The sequence below is a fragment of the Gossypium hirsutum genome, chromosome A05 (assembly GCF_007990345.1).
Source record: "Gossypium hirsutum isolate 1008001.06 chromosome A05, Gossypium_hirsutum_v2.1, whole genome shotgun sequence".
Classification (NCBI taxonomy): Eukaryota; Viridiplantae; Streptophyta; class Magnoliopsida; order Malvales; family Malvaceae; genus Gossypium; species Gossypium hirsutum.
The window spans coordinates 65,944,219-65,959,134 of record NC_053428.1 but is presented as its reverse complement, the minus strand read 5'-3'; the positions used below and the strand labels follow the sequence as shown (position 1 = coordinate 65,959,134).

At 40.9% G+C, this 14,916-nt stretch overlaps 1 non-coding gene across 1 annotated transcript; it reads right to left on the bottom strand.

Moving 5' to 3' along the window:
• Positions 1 to 667: 667 nt before the first annotated feature.
• Positions 668 to 774, bottom strand: LOC121229969 (small nucleolar RNA R71). The gene has a single exon (XR_005927920.1). It is a non-coding gene; the product is annotated as a small nucleolar RNA R71 (small nucleolar RNA).
• Between the last annotated feature and the right edge of the window lie 14,142 nt (positions 775 to 14,916).

The following is a 14,916-nucleotide window of genomic DNA, read 5'->3' as shown; positions in this document are numbered from 1 at the left end:
TATTACTTTAGCCACTTTACTTTTCTTACAATTTAAAATTTTATTTTATTTTCTAATTTTTCTCTTATTTCCTTCTGACAGGTTTTTCTAGTTTATGACCAGAAGAAACCTGTCAGGACCACTACTTTTTGACGGTGAGATAGACCGCACAGTTTGGAGAAGCCGAAGAGAAATAAGGCGAAGCCTAAGACACACAGAGGACGAGCAAGAAGACAATACTTCAACCACAACCGAGGAGATGGCTGAAAACCAAGAAAATCTGCTACCTCCTACGATTGCTGTTAATCAGAATCCTGCTCCGCACACTATGTATGATTATGCTAAACCTAATTTAACGGGAACTGAATCAAGTATAGTTAGACCTACTATTGCCGCAAATAATTTTGAACTGAAACCTAACACAATTCAAATGATACAACAGTTTGTTCAGTTTGATGGTTTACAAGACGAGGATCCCAACGCTCACTTGGCAAATTTCCTAGAATTTTACGATACTTTTAAAATTAATGGCGTTTCTGATGACGCCATTCGCCTTCAGTTGTTTCCCTTTTCGTTAAGTAATAAGGCCAAACAATGGTTGAACTCGTTACCACGAGGGTCAATCACTACTTGGGAACAAATGACCAAAAAGTTTTTATCAAAATATTTTCCACCAGCTAAAATGGTCAAATTATGTAATGATATCTCTTCTTTTGTGCAGATGGATTTAGAAGCACTCTACGATGCATGGGAGAGATACAAGGACCTTTTGAGAAGGTGCCCTCACCATGGGTTACCGCTTTGGCTACAGATTCAAAAGTTCCATAATGGCCTGAATCCTTCAACTCGGCAGATGATTGATGCAGCCGCTAGAGGAACTATAAATAATAAGACACCTGAGGCAGCTTATGAATTTATTGAGGAGATGTCACTGAATAACTATCAGTGGCAAGTTATGAGAAAAAAGCCGACGAAAGTAGCCTGTGTTTTTAACCTCGACGCAGTTACTATGCTATCTAACTAAGTAGAACTCTTAAATAAAAAGATTGACGGTTTGTGTCATTCTACTCAGGTACATCTAGTGATGACATGCGATTCGAATGAAGGAGGAGCATGCACAAAATATCAACCTTTCAACCCTAGCATTAAGGAGGAACAAGTCCAATATATGGGTAATAATAACTCTAGATCCCAAAATAACCCATATAGTAACACTTATAATGCAGGTTGGAGGAACCACCCTAATTTCTCGTGGAGCAGTCAAGGAAATCAAAGGCCACAACATCCTCCAGGTTTTCAACAACCACCTTACCAGCAAGAAAAGAAGTCGAACCTTGAGGAGATGCTAACCAAATTCATCTCTGTGTTAGAAACTCGTTTTCAGAATACTGAGACAGCACTAAAAAATCAACAAGCATCAATCCAGGGGCTCGAAACTCAGATTGGACAGCTCGCTAAGTTAATTTCCAAACGACCACAAGGTAGCCTACCAAGTAACACTGAATCTAACCCAATGAAGCAACTCAACGCGATTGCCATTCAAGATGAGGAAGGGTTAGTTGGAAAACCAAGGCCAGAAACTGTGGTAAGCAAAGGTAAGAATGAGGTAGGTCAAAATGACCCAAAGCTGGTGAATACAGAATATAAACATCATGTGCCATACCCAAATGCGGCAAGGAAAGACCGATCAGACGAACAATTTGGTAAATTCCTTAAACTTTTAAAGAAACTACATATAAACTTACCATTTATTGAAGTCCTTTCGCAGATGCCAAACGCAGTCAAATTCTTAAAGGAGCTTTTAACAAATAAACAAAAGTTGGATGAGGGAATTGAATGCAGTTTGCTCCTCCATATTACAGAATAAGCTACCCAAAAAATTGAAAGATCCAGGGAGTTTTACGATTCCTTATTTAATTGGTAGTTTAGATGTTCATAATGCATTGGCTGACTTAGGGCAAGCATTAATGTTATTCCTTATAAAATGTTTAAACAGCTAGGTCTTGGGAAACCCAAACAAACTAGGATGAGCATTCAATTGGCTGATAAAACCATTAGATTTTCTAGGGGTATCATTGAAGATGTTCTTGTTAAGATCGATAAATTTATATACCCAGTAGACTTTGTTGTTCTAGACATGGAAGAAGATAGCAACGTACCTTTAATTTTAGGACGACCCTTTTTAGCGACTGCTAAAACCATTATTGATGTTGGCACAGGTGAACTCACACTTTGCGTGGGAGACAAAATAGTCACCCTTCAAGCTCGTAATTCAAGTAATACGTCAAAAATTAAAGGTGGTTGTATAAATTATTCTACTAATACTGATCATGTGGTGAAACCCTCTGTGCAGGAAACAATTTTGAAGAATGTATATGAGCCATGTTCAAACAACAACAAATGACCTATCTATTAAGAACGAAGGCTACAAATTGAGGAGTTAGATGAATGGCGGATATATAAACTGAGAAAACACTATAAACCAAAACCATGCCATGAGGAGCTTAATCCCTCCAAAAATTAACTTATAGTTGGAGACAAAGTACTACTAGATGCAGCAGATCCTCGAATCGCCACTTCTAAACCAAATGAAGAAACCCCTCTTACGGTAATTAGTATTTTTCCATAAGTACGATGGAGGTAAATCACTCTAAATTTGGCACATTAAAGGTGAATGGTACTCGTCTTAAACCTTATGTTGATAAAATCGATAGCAGGGATGAGGAGTGTAAACTCCTCGATTCACCATGATCACGCACCAGAGAGGTAAGTCAAGCTTAGACTATAAATAAGCGCTTCTCGGGAGGCAACTCGAGCACTAACAGTATTAATTTCTCTAAAATTGAGTTTTTAACATCTAATGTACTAACCGAATCATGGTACACGGACTCTCTAAATACCACACAGCCAGGCACACCGGCGTGCCTTAGGCCGTGTGAAAACAGGGCAAAAATTTCTACCCCAACACAGGATGCGATAAGTTGCCACGGTTGTGTAACGCCTCAATTTTTGGGTTTTCTGTGTTTCTGTGATTTTTTTTAAAATTTGTATGTGTTCTGGTTGGTTAAAATATATATTTTAGTAGGTTAGTGGGCCTTTGGAAGGCCCAAACTTAAGTTAAATATGTGGTAGTCTTCGAAATTTTAATTTTATGAATAGGTGATGCAATTGGCGTTTGCGCTTTTAAGAGTAAAGGGGTAAAAGATGACACAAAAAGGAGTGTGGTGTAATGGCAAGGTGGGGCCATGGAGGAAGCAAGGGGTCCAAGGTTCAAGTCTGGGCTCTTACAATATATTTTGGTTTTTCTTTTCAATAAATTTGGAAGCAAGTAGGTGCGCCTTAAAGTTTAATGTGTTGGATTTATGACACAAATGAGTTGATGGCCTAGTGGTGGTGGCGTGAGTTGGCATGTGAGAGGACCTTGGTTCGAATCCCTTGGCACACAAAGGTTGATTATTTTGCTATGTTGGGACGGAAAGAGTTGGTGTTGGTTTTAAACTCTAGCGATGGAGGGATCCCACATCGGGAAGCTAACATAAGAGTAGATGGAGAGCTGGCTTTAAATAGAGCAAACCATGAGGAGAGTAGGCATACCCTTCTTGGCTGATCCCTTTCGCTTTGTGACGTGCTCGTTTGGGTTGGGCGTCAGCTAAGAGTGTTTGGAGCGCGGATTAACTGCAGTCTCCTAACAGGTGTATTTCTCATTACTCTAGCAGTAGGATAGCTATTTCAGGCCACGATAGGCTGAAATGGGCCATGTGGTCCCAATGGGTCCGTAGGCCCAAGTGGATAAGTTGTAGAATTATTAAAATACCCCTGTAGGGTAGGACTACCGATTTACCCCTGGAGGGTAAAATGACTATTTTGCCCCTCGTGCGTAAATGACTAGTGTGATGATTGGGTTATTTGACGTGGATTTATGTTAGTTATTGTTAATTCGTAAGTCTAATATGTTAGTGATCGATTGTAGGATTATCGCGTGGGAGATATCGTCATCAATCGTCATCAACCAGGTGTGTAAACGACACCCTCCCTTAGCCTGAATCGGTAAAAGCCGAAATACAGAAATGTTGGTATTTTGTGAACTCGCGAGCGTGCGAGTGCTCGTGAGATAGTTGTTAATGAGTATGGTGCATTTGGATTATTAGAGTGCAGAGCGTGCATTTTCGTGCACAACGGTATTTTTGGGCTTAATGGGCCGAAAACGGGCCAATGGGCCAACTGGCCCACTTTGGTAAAAAGACGAGGTAAGTACTTCTGATTACTTGGTAAATGTTAGAATGAGCATGAAACCTTAACAATAGGTAATAATTACTGAAATACCCTTACGCATGCAAAATTACGATTTTACCCCTAGGGTTATTTTTTTCTGAAAAGCATGATGTTCTGTTTCTGTATGCGTATGCCATGACATATTATTTCTGTTGCATGGGACATGGGTTTATATTGATGGAGGAAGCGTTCTGGCAGCCTCGCTGCAATTTGGTGGCCTCGCCACATATATTTGTTCTGGTGACTTTGTCACAATATCTGGCAGCCTCCCTGCAATCTGGTGCTTCGCCACATATATATATCTATTCTGGTGGCCTAGCCACAACATCTGTATCTAGTGACTTCGTCACAATATCTGGCAGCCTCGCTGCAATTTCTGTGGTGTGTAGCGGTTGGGTGGGTCGAGTAGTCTCCCCACATGGTGTAAGGCTGGTACGGGGGTGTTATAGATGGGTTTCGGTTGGGATTTTTGCATTCATGATATATTTGTTCTGTATCTGTTATGGGCCTATGAGTTTCATTCTAATTTCTGTACTAGGTCCAGATAAGTCTAACTCTGCGGTTTGATCTGTTTTGGGCTATGGTTGGGTTATGATACACACTGAGTTTACCGAACTCACCCTTTATTTTCATCTCTGCAGGAAATCCGCAACCATAGTGGGCTTGGAGCTGTGATGGATTCGGAGTGGCCACATCATCTGCAAAGTTGGTTTTTTCTAAGTTAGTTTATTTTTATTATTTTTATATTCTGATTTAATTTTGGGTTTTAAGTTGTAATAAGGCTGCTATTTAAATTTCTTTTTCCGCTATGGTTTTATTTTCTGATTATATTTATTCTATGTCGAAACTACTAGTGTTAGGCTGCACGGGTTTTCAAAATTAATAAACGTTTCCAAGACTCAACAATAACAACAAATGGATAGCCTAAAGATTAATAAACTGGCTTTTCATTCAACCGCTATTTTTACAAAGACCACCCCAATCACTTAAACCGACGAATGCATACCAAGTCGTAAGTCCATGTGACACGTCAGATCTGACCATAATGTCTGGGTCGGGTTTGGGGTGTTACATTTAGTGGAATCAGAGCCAGGTTACAACAACTCGATTGTGGAACGGGTCTAAAACGGGAGTTTGTAAAGAAACACTAAATAAAGGTTTTCAAAAATCATTTTTTTAGAACTTGATTATAAATTGTTTTTGAGAATGTTTCTAATATTTTCTCTTTACAAATAGATGATTTTAAAGATTAAAATTGGTTTTCTAAAATTTGGTTTTTTAGAAGGAGGCACACCGAATCTCAGGCCCAAGTCTGTAAGTTTTTTGAGCCCTTCTGATTGTTTCTGAAATATCTGCTATATGCTTGTACAAAACCTTATCATGGTACTTTAGTTAGGGTGATACTGGAACTATAGAAACTCTGATAAGTAGACTGAGACTGTAGCTAGTCTACCGCAAAAGGAAACAAACTCAAACTCTAAATTACTGTTATTCATAAGACATCTGTAATAAACACTGAAATATTAAACTAATTCATAAAATTCTCAACCAGATAATACGAAATGAGTACACAAGTAGCTCGTGGAAGAGGCCGTGGACGTGACCGAGGTAATGCTCAGGTTGAATCTTCGTCTTCAGGACATGTACCGGCAGTAGATGCACCGGTACCACCGGCAACGGAGGTAGAGTCTCATGATTGAGGTGCCGGGGACGATGCCCTGTCCCAGGCAATGCTCCGAGTTTTGGAAAGGGATGCTGGGTCAAGTACGAGAAACGAAATTCGGGGGTCTATTTCTGAGCGGCTCCGAGCCAATAGAGCAGAGATATTTAGGGGCATATCTGGTGTAGCTCCGAATGTGGCTGAGTATTGGTTAGAAGCCACAGAGCGGATTATGGATGATCTGGACTGCTCTGTAGAGCAGAAGCTGAAGGGAGCCATATCGTTACTCAGGGATGAGGCTTCTCAGCGGTTGCTCACGGTGAGAGATGGAACTCCTGCTGACAGTGTGACTTGGGAGCTATTTAAGACAGCCTTCAAAGGAAAGTATGTTGGGGCTAATTACGTGGACGCTCGCCAGAAAGAATTTTTGAACCTGGTCCAAGGGAGTAAGTCAATGGCTGAGTATGAGTCTGAGTTTCTGAGACTGAGCCGGTATGCTTCTGGGATTGTCGCTACAGAGTATGAGCATAGCATACGCTTCGAGGATGGTCTGAGAGATGAACTTAGGGTGCTGATTGCTCCGCAGAGGGAGCGTAACTTCGCTGCTTTAGTGGAGAAAGCTAAGATAGCTGAGGAAGTGAAGCATACAGAAAGACAGAATCGTGAGAAAGATCGGAACCGTTTTAGGAGAGATTCAGGACTTTCAGGTGGTATGAACAGGAATGTTAAGAGAGCAAGGGTAATGGGGCTAGTTCGAGCAGTACCAATGAATGCCGTTAGATCGCAGGGTTGTAGGAATTGTAGGAAGATGCATATGGGTGAGTTTCAAAAACGTTCTCGTGCTTGTTTTCGATACAGATCTATGGAGCATAGGGTTAAGGATTGTCCCCAGTAACGAGATCGGTTCAAGTTTTAGAGCAGAGGGTCGCTCAACCAGTGAGGGGTGGACCATAATTTTCGAGAGGACGTGGGCAAGGCAGAAGTGGTAATGGGAACAGTCGAGGAAGAGGAGCGCCTGACAGGGGTGCTAAATTTACTGAGGCTCGTCAGCCGGTGTTGGTGTATGCAGCTCGTCGCCTAGAGGAGGGTGATGCACCTGACGTCATAACTGGTACGTTTCTGATTTCCAGTATGCCATACACTGCATTGATAGATGTCGGATCTACCCATTCATATGTTGCATGTGCTATATCTGGGTCACTGGGTGTGCACTCTGAGGAGACTGTGAGTGGGGTATCTGTACTAAGTCCTTTGGGTCACTCGGTTAGGGTAGATAAGTTGTATAGAGATGTGCCTATAGAAACTCAAGGAAAAGTTTTCTCTGGAGATCTAATGGAGCTACCTGTTGGAGAATTCGATCTCATTTTGGGAATGGATTGGCTTGTAAGCATAGGGCTACTCTGGATTGTGCTGCTAAGCGAATAATGTTAAAGACCACAAAGGATGAGGAGGTTTTGGTGATAGGCGAGCGTAGGGATTATCTATCTAATGTGGTGTCAGCATTGAGAGCCGAGAAGTGGATTCGAAAAGGATGTGAGGCTTATTTGGCATTTGTAAGCCAATTGGAAACTGAGGATCTGACAGTGGATAAAGTTAGAACCGTCAAGGATTTTCAAGATGTTTTTCCAAAGGAGCTTCTGGGTTTGCCCCCGAACCGAGAGGTTGAGTTTGGAATCGACTTGTTGCCTGGAATGGTACCAGTTGAACAAACTGACGATTAAAAACAAGTACCCATTACCGAGAATCGATGCTTTATTTGACCAACCTAGAGGAGCTTCAATATTTTCCAAGATTGACCTTCGATCTGGGTATCATCAGTTGAGGGTTAAGAAGGTAGATATTCACAAGACGACATTCAGAACTCGGTATGGTCACTATGAGTTCTTGGTTATGGCATTTGGGTTGACGAACGCACCTGCGGCATTTATGGATCTGATGAATCGAGTGTTCCAGCCATACGTGGATCGATTCGTGGTCGTCTTTATTGCTGATATTCTGGTTTATTCTGAAACTGAGGAGAAGCATGATGAGCACCTTCGTATTGTGCTGCAAGTGCTGAGGGAGAAGGAGCTTTAGGCGAAATTCAGTAAGTGTGAGTTCTGGTTGAGAGAGGTAACTTTTTTGGGGCATGTTGTCTCTGCTGAAGGGATCAAGGTGGACCCTCGAAAGATTGAAGCGATTCTGGAATGGAAGCCACCGAGGTCAGTGTCAGAAATTCGAAGTTTTTTGGGTTTAGCTGGGTACTATAGAAGGTTTATGGAAAGATTTTCTGTGATGGCAGCACCTTTGACAAAGCTTATAAGGAAGGGAGTACCGTTTGTTTGGATTGAGAAACAACAGGAATCTTTTGAGAAGCTGAAGAAAGTTCTAACCGAGGCACCTGTACTGGTTCAGTCGAGTCTGGAAAAGATTTTACCGTATGCAGTGATGCATCACATGTAGGGTTGGGTTGTGTACTGATGCAAGAGGGTAAAGTGGTTGCTTATGCGTCGCGACAGCTTAAACCACATGAAGTTAACTATCCTACTCATGATCTGGAGTTGGCAGCGGTAATCTTTGCGCTTAAGATTTGAAGACATTACCTATATGGAGAAAGGTGTATTATATACACAGATCATAAGAGTCTTAAGTACTTGCTGACTCAGAAGGAGCTGAACCTTAGGCAGCGGAGATGGATAGAGTTGCTTAAGGATTATGACTGCGCGATTGAGTATCACCCAAGCAAAGCTAATGTGGTGGCTGATGCCCTAAGTCGTAGAACTGTATCTGATCTGAGAGCCATGTTTGCTCGTTTGAGTCTGTATGACGAGGGTAGTCTGTTAGCAGAACTGCAAGTTAGGCCGACCTGGGTGGATGAGATTAAGGAAAAACAGTCGAGGGATGAGCCCCTAGTTTCTCGATTCTGACAGGTTAAGAATGGGGATACTTCTAAGTTCGGATTGAACAGTGAGGGAGTTCTGTGTTACCGAGGTAGAGTTTGTATTCTGAAGGACTCTGACTTGAGGCAAGCAATTCTGAAAAAAGCTCATGGAGGTCTGTGTGCTATGCATCCTGGAGGGAGTAAAATGTATTGCGACTTAAAGGAGTTGTATTGGTGGCCTGGATTGAAGCGAGAGGTAACAAAAGTTGTGGGAAAATGTCTGACTTGTCAGCGAGTGAAAGCTGAACATCAATTACCTTCCGGACTTTTGCAGCCAATGAAAGTACCACTTTGGAAGTGAGAGAGGGTAACCATGGATTTTGTGAGTGGGTTACCCTTGACACCGTCGAAGAAGGACTCAATTTGGGTAATTGTGGATAGGTTGACCAAATCTGCTCATTTCATACCTGTCCACACTGATTATTCACTTCAGAAGTTAGCCAAATTGTATGTGGCAGAAATAGTGCAACTTCACGGAGCGCCAGTGTCAATTATTTCTGATCGAGATCCTAGATTCACATTGCGATTTTGGAAAAAGTTCCATGAGGTGTTGGGTACGCGGTTGAACTTTAGCATAGCCTTTCATCCTCAGATTGATGGTCAGCCAGAAAGGGTTATTCAGATTCTGGAAGACATGTTGAGGGGATGCGTTATGGACTTTCAAGGCAGTTAGGAGGATTACTTACCGTTGGCAGAGTTTGCATACAACAACAGTTATCAGGCAATTATTTGAATGGCTCCTCATGAGGCAATGTATGGGTGAAGATGTCGTACACCTAGTTGCTGGACCGAGTTGGGTGAACGACAGGTTCTTGGACCTGAGTTGGTGGCAGATACTGAGGATAAGGTCAAGTTGATTAGAGACCGGTTGAAGGAAGCATCTGATAGACAGAAGTCATATGCAGATTTGAAGCGCAAGGAAATTGAGTACTCTGTGGGTGATATGGTCTTCTTGAAGGTTTCACCTTGGAAGAAAATATTAAGGTTTGAGAGGAAAGGCAAGTTAAGTCCGCAGTTCATTGGGCCTTATCGGATTCTTAAGCGAGTGGGTCCAGTGGCTTATCAGTTGGAGCTACCTCCAGAGTTGGATAGGATTCATGATGTCTTTCACGTCTCCATGTTAAGGCGGTATCGTTTTGACCCTACTCATGTTGTGCCAGTTGCAGAGATCGAGGTCCAAACAGACTTGACTTTTGAGGAAGAGCCTGTGTAGATTTTGGATCGAGAAGTTAACATTTTGAGGAGGAAATCAATTCCACTAGTGCTGTGGCGTAATCATGGCAGAGAGGAAGCCACTTAGGAGCCAGAAGTGGTGATGCGTCAACAATATCCTCATCTGTTTGATTCAGGTAAAATTTTGAGGATGAAATTTCTTTAAGGAGGGTAGAGTTGTAACGCCCCAATTTTCGGGTTTTCTGTGTTTCTGTGATTTTTTTTTAAAATTTGTGTGTGTTCTGGTTGGTTAAAATATATTTTAATAGGTTAGTGGGCCTTTGGAAGGCCCAAACTTAAGTTAAATCCGTGGTAGTCTTTGGAATTTTAATTTTATGAACAGGTGATGCAATTGGCGTTTGGGCTTTTAAGAGTAAAGGGGTAAAAGATGACACAAAAATGAGTGTGGTGTAGTGGCAAGGTGGCGCCATAAAGGAAGCAAGGGGTCCAAGGTTCAAGTCTTGGCTCTTGCAATATATTTTGGTTTTTCTTTTCAATAAATCTGGAAGCAAGTAGGTGCGTCTTAAAGTTTAATGTGTTGGATTTATGACACAAATGAGTTGATGGCCTAGTGGTGGTGGCGTGAGTTGGCATGTGAGAGGACCTTGGTTCAAATCCCTTGGCACGCAAAGGTTGATTATTTTGCTATGTTGGGACGGCAAGAGTTGGTGTTGGTTTTAAACTCTGGTGATGGAGGGATCCCACATCAGGAAGCTAACATAAGAGTAGATGGAAAGCTGGCTTTAAATAGAGCAAACCATGAGGAGAGTAGGCATACATTTCTTGGTTGATCCTTTCGCTTTGTGACGTGCTCGTTTGGGTTGGGCGTCAGCTAAGAGTGTTTGGAGCGCGGATTAACTGCAGTCTCCAAACAGGTGTGCATTTCTCATTATTCTAGCAGTAGGACAACTATTTCAGGCCGCGATAGGCTGAAATGGGCCATGTGGTTCTAATGGATCCGTAGGCCCAAGTGGATAAGTTGTAGAATTACTAAAATACCCCTGTAGGGTAGGACTACTGATTTACCCCTAGAGGGTAAAATGACTATTTTGCCCCTCATGCGTAAATGAGAAACTTGTGTGATGATTGGGTTAGTTGACGTGGATTTATGTTAGTTATCGTTAATTCGTAAGTCTAATGTGTTAGTGATCGATTGTAGGATTATCGCGTGGGAGATATCGTCATTAATCGTCATCAACCAGGTATGTAAACGACACCCTCCCTTAGACTAAATCGGTAAAAGCCGAAATACCGAAACGTTGGTATTTTTTGAACTCGCGAGCGTACGAGTGCTCGTGAGACAGTTGTTAATGAGTATGGTGCGTTTGGATGATTAGAGCGCAGAGTGTGCATTTTCGTGCACAACGGTATTTTTGGGCTTAATGGGCCGAAAACGGGCCAATGGGCGAATGGGTCCACTTTGGTAAAAAGAAGAGGTAAGTACTTCTGATTACTTCGTAAACGTTAGAATGAGCATGAAACCTTAGCAATAGGTAAGAATTAGAGAAATACCCTTATGCATGCAAAATTACAATTTTACCCCTAGGGTTATTTTTTTCTGAAAAGCATGATGTTCTGTTTCTGTATACGTATGCCATGACATATTATTTCTGTTGCATGGGACATGGGTTTATAATGATGGAGGAAGCGTTCTGGCAGCCTCGCTGCAATCTGGTGTCCTCGCCACATATATCTGTTCTGGTGACTTCGTCACAATATCTGGCAGCTTCGCTGCAATCTAGTGGCTTCGCCACATATATATATCTGTTCTAGGGCCTAGCCACAACATCTGTATCTGGTGACTTTGTCACAATATTTGGCAGCCTCCCTGCAATTTCTGTGGTGTGTAGCGGTTGGGTGGGTCGAGTAGTCTCCCCACATAGTGTAAGGCTGGTACGGGGGTGTTATGGATGGGTTTGGGTTGGGATTTCTGCATTCGTGATATATTTGTTCTGTATCTACTATGGGCCTATGGGTTTCATTCTGATTTCTATACTGGGCCAAGGCCCAGATAAGTCTGACTCTGAAGTTTGATCTGTTTTGGGCTATGGTTGGGTTATGATACACACTGAGTTTGCCGAACTCACTCTTTATTTTCATCTCTGCAGGAAATCCCCAACCATAATGGGCTTGGAGCAGTGAGGGTTTCGGAGTGGCCACATCATTTGCAAAGTTGGTTTCTTCTAAGTTAGTTTATTTTTATTATTTTTATATTATGATTTAATTTTAGGTTTTCAGTTGTAATAAAGCCGCTATTTAAATTTCTTTTTCCGCTATGGTTTTATTTTTTGATTATATTTATACTATGTCGAAACTGCTAGTGTTAGGCTGCGTGGGTTTTCAAAATTAATGAACGTTTCCAAGACTCAACAAGCACAACAAATGGATAGCCTAAAGATTGATAAACTGGCTTTTCATTCAACTGCTATTTTTACAAAGACCACCCCAATCACTTAAACCAACGAATGCATACTAAGTCGTAAGTCCATGTGAAACGTCAGATCTGGCCATAACATCTGGGCCGAGTTTGGGGTGTTACAGGCCGTGCGACATGGCCGTGGGCGAAACTGCCAAAATAACACAAGCGTGCAACATGCCCGTGTTTTGAAACCGTGGGCAAACCTGTCAATTTAACACAGGCGTGTGCCTACATACACGGGTGTGGGAGAAGCAAATGAAGATTGACATGGTCGTGCAACATGGCCAAGAGCACCAATGCGCCCAATTTCGAAAACCACAAAATGCATGGGCTAAAACAATGGCACACGGGCATGCCCCATGGCCGTGTGCCCCAATTTCCCTATAAACACCTATTATCTATCTTAGCTTTATCTTTACATTTTGAAATTACTTTTTATTTCCCGTTTTTACTATTTTATCTTGAGTTTTTACAATTTTCAATTTCAGCTATTTCATTACGTGTAATTATGCTTCCTTATAGTTCCTGATTCTGTCACAGTTATAAAGAGCTCCAAAGGTCATCATCGCATAGGCACTAAAAACTCTACCGGGAAAGGTTCTCCACGACTGCCATGTCCTATTCGACCACGACCATAGCTACCACCAGATATAATATTCTTTTGGCGCAGGACTTATGGACTAATGAACCTCTACCACCACCGGAGTATCCTTCTTCACCCTCATCATTGCTTTGGCCGATTATTCTCCATAACCCCAATTCAAGGAGTTCATTCATCATTCAGGAAGTTTCACTTCTCTCTGTATCTTATGATTATCAATCTATCTTATTCAATATATCTATCTTTGTACATTGAGGGCAATGTACATCTTAAGTGTGGGGGGGTCTTTCATATCATCATTAGAAATCCCTGAATTCTCATGTGATCTTCTCATGCCATGATTAGAATGAATGTTGATTAATTTATGATCTTTATTGATATGTCTTGAATTAAACCTTAGGCATTCATGCATTGATTGTTTAAACTTTAAGATATTAAATAATCAAGCATGATAAGTTGACTTTTGAATTTAAAATTTTATAGGTTGTTTCTCCCAAGTTTATGTATTATCTTGAGTTGAAATTCATAGGTTTAAACATCAAAAATCCATAATTTTTGTGAGATTTTGAGCCTTTAGAGCATCATCATTTCTTTCATGCTCACTTTTATTATTGCTTTGAGTGCGTTAGTATTGAATTGTTATTCTAGAACTTGCTTGATTATGCATGTCAAGACCATACCATTTGATTTGATATGTCAAAATGATAAAGGCACTTAGGTTTAACCCACTCACTCCACAAAATCCTACCTTCATAATTAACCCTTAGTAAACCCCTTTGAGCCTAACAAGCCATTAATTAATTTACCCTCAATATTAACCCATAAACCATTATTGTTGAAATCCCCTAATTTGATCCCTATTTTTGACAAGATTTGATTTGAACTAATTGCTTAGCTATGTTTTGCTCTTCTATGTATTTAATTATGTGTTCTTAAAAAAAACATTCATACTTACATAGTAGTAATAATTCAGTATTGTTGAGCCATAGTATCTAAATTCCATCTTCTGAGAAGAAGCTCAATTGTACTCAATTGATGTTTAATCACTTTTTCTAGTTAGGTAATTTTTCAATTCAATCTCGATTCTAAACTTTTCTTTCAGCTTGTGACCAAACCCCCAACCAAAGCCACGTTACAACCCATTAAAGACCTTTTGATTGACGGTCATTTCAATTTATAGTGGTGGAGATTTGATTTTCATGCAAGCCTATGGTAATGACTTTTCATTATTGACTATTGAATGCTTTATGTATTATCCTTAAATACCTCAAGTGATTTGAGTGTATCTTTAGTAAGGATGTGAAACCCTGTGATATTTTGAGTCGAAGGTAATTACTTAGATAAGGGGAGACACTTATGCTTTCATGATAAAATACTCAACTTGGAATGTTTTGGAACTTTGATGTTCTTTTAGTCAAATTCTCAATGTATGATTACTTATTGATTATTTTGAGATATTATTAATAGGAATTATAAGTTAAGAAGAATTTATTTTGATTGTGAGTTGAGGGTTTTGCTTGAGGACAAGCGACAAACAAATGCTTAAGTGTGGGGGTATTTGATAAACCGTAATTTATACATATTTTTACCCCATACCTAACGTATTTATGGATGGTTTCTCCTTATATTTGGTGAATTCAATGCTCCTAGTCCTTTAATTTCATGTTTTATACTTAGGAGAGCATAGGAGAGTAAAAAGAGTGAGAAACGAGCCGAAAATAGAGAAAATAGACCCGCATGGGAAAACAACATGGCCTGGACTTCCTCACACGGGCGTGTCACACGGCCGTGTCAATTTGGCAGGATCGAAGCACGACTTACACGAGTGGATCACATGCCCGTGCCCATTTAAC